Here is a 2,528-nt window from a genome sequence, read left to right as displayed (position 1 = left end):
CAAGTGATTAAAGGAATTTTTTTTAAAAAAAAACAACATGACATTCTCGGAACTGTTCCAAGTAATTTCCACACATTAACTGATTTAATTCTCGTAACAACCCTTTGTAGTAAGGAATCAGGCACACAGAGTTTAAGTAACTTGTTCAAGACCACACAGCTAGGAGGTGATAGAGCAGAGCTAGAGACCTGGCAGTTTGGTTTTAGGGTTACAACATGGTAAGAATAGGCAGACCTCCCAAGGGAACCATCAGGGGCTGAAACCTGGTCCCTGATGATTGCTGCTATAGAAAACGGAACAAGCATGTCTTCCTGCACCATTATCCATCTCTGGTTGGGTCATTGTAACCAGAATGATGGATTAGCTGGACAACTTGGCTATATGTGTCAGGATGAGAACCTTCTTACTTAAATAACACAGCTGAGAACAGAGGAGGACGATTCCTACATAGTAACAATGTGTTTACTGTTGACAGAAGATGAGGAAGATGAAGATTGGTGGCAAAAATCACACATACCACAAAAAGGAAAGAAAGCAGGGGATTTCACACTTAAAGGGGGCAATAGGAGTTGCTGAATCAGGACAAGAGAAAATAAAGAGACCACAGGACGGACAAGAGAACAAACAAAAACACCACTTGGGGTCTTCCTGAAATAGTTAGGCTTTCATGGTTAGTGTTCTCCACTGTGATTACTGGCACCCACACAAAAAAGGCCTGTTTTGTCACTACTCTGTGGTCCCATTCCGACCCTTATATTCTTAACTTACAGCAACATAAGTTGACCCCAAAGCTGAACCTCCTGTGCATCCCAGGGTCTTTTTTCCCAAGACTCTATATATTGTATCTATGTCATCTGCATGCATCCTTTCTTTTGAACAGAAAAAACAAGAAGGAGGGTTTTCATACATAATTTGACCTCATAACTTCATATTCTATTTTAAAAAGCAACATTCTACCAGAATGACTTTATTAATGTTAAACCATGAAAGTGTGAGAAAACTGTCTCACATTTTTCCCCCAACTGTCTCCTCAATTTTGCTTCTCAATCTCTATTGTCTGGAGTGGGGTGTGGTCAATCTTGATTCAGCCTCAACTCCGTTATTCTCTTGGTGGAAAGGAAGCCAAAGCCAAGATCTGAGACTTGAGAAGAGAGGAATATATAATATGTTAACACTAAGTTGCCATAGCTCATCTTTCTCTTAATAAATATAGTTTTATAAAAGCAGCCTTTCATTTAATGTAACAAGTAAGCAAGGAAAAAATCCTTACCTCTAGATTTTAATTAGATTGACCACTGATTTACTAAGAAATTTTTGACAAGTCACTCTTTTTTAGCTAATGAGAAATAAAAAGTCCAAAGTTTTTTTTTTTTTTTTTTAAAAAAAAACAGGCTTAATTAGTTCATTTTCCTTGTATAAAAACCCGAGCTCATAGCCACAGCTGAGGCCTGAGACTTCTACATAGAGACTCTGGTGTGGATTTTTAGGAGATGGGTACTGACTCCTTATAGGGAGACTTGGTGAATACGGTCTCTTTCAAGAGGTTGGGAGTCAGATAGCTGTAGGTCTTAGATATGGGCTCAAAGGTGGTCTTTGCAAAGATTCATGGGGTGGCAGTGCTGGTTCTGCTTGAGATGTAGATGTAGAAGTCCTCAATACTGGCAATCAGCAACCATTCCTTAGGTACAGGGGCTCAGGCAATGCTCCACCTTTGTAGGTGGAGGGATGAGGTGCACCAGTATAGAATCCCAGTGGCCTAGTTCTTTGCTAGGGACAATGTGGGGTTTGCCCTCTTGCTCCCCCAGTAACCCACCTGTACAGGGACAAGGGAGAGCTTGGCCAGGATGATGGTCCCATGGATGGTGAGGCTACCTCCTTCGAATTCTTATCATCCAGATCAATAAGGCCATTGTAGTCCCTAATTGAGACAAATATCTTGAATCTGGTCCTCTGGGCAGCATATATCTAAGTTTTTACAAGTATAATATTTAAAAGCTCATCTTTGAAGAATTTTGTTTCCTTGAAGAAAAAGGTCAGTGATCTCAGATTTCTGGATGGGCAGAGAGTAGAAATAGATCTCCACTGACTTGATATTCATGTCCTTGACCAAGTAGTCTGCTTGGTATAAATATCCTGGCCTTAAGCTTGGGGTCTCAGTACCTCTTTTCTGTACCTATATAATCCACCATTTGGTACTTTCCCAAAGAAGATGATAATGGAAATATCTCATTGCTATATTTAAATATAGGTTTCTAGATTATTTCTAGGATAGGTAACTTAGTTGACCAGTATTTAACATATTGACTTAAATTATCTTCAAAATAATCTAGTGATTATAAAGGGGATATCAAGATTTTAAAAATGTACTGACAGATAATATTCAGATCCCCAAGATGCTTCTGGAGCTTTAAGTCATTCTCCCTTTGCATACATAATTATAAAAGTACCATTTCTACTTCTCATTCATCTTTGGAATGTGTAACATAGATTCCATGCCTCTTCTCACTTACTTTGTTATAGTATTATAT

At 38.8% G+C, this 2,528-nt stretch overlaps 1 pseudogene; it reads right to left on the bottom strand.

Annotated features, from left to right (window-relative positions):
- Positions 1 to 1,397: 1,397 nt before the first annotated feature.
- On the bottom strand, positions 1,398 to 2,098 carry LOC113179826 (small ribosomal subunit protein uS5 pseudogene; annotated as a pseudogene).
- Between the last annotated feature and the right edge of the window lie 430 nt (positions 2,099 to 2,528).

The sequence above is a fragment of the Urocitellus parryii genome, chromosome 7, assembly GCF_045843805.1.
Source record: "Urocitellus parryii isolate mUroPar1 chromosome 7, mUroPar1.hap1, whole genome shotgun sequence".
NCBI classification, from domain to species: domain Eukaryota; kingdom Metazoa; phylum Chordata; class Mammalia; order Rodentia; family Sciuridae; genus Urocitellus; species Urocitellus parryii.
This window is presented reverse-complemented; position numbering and strand designations above follow the sequence as displayed.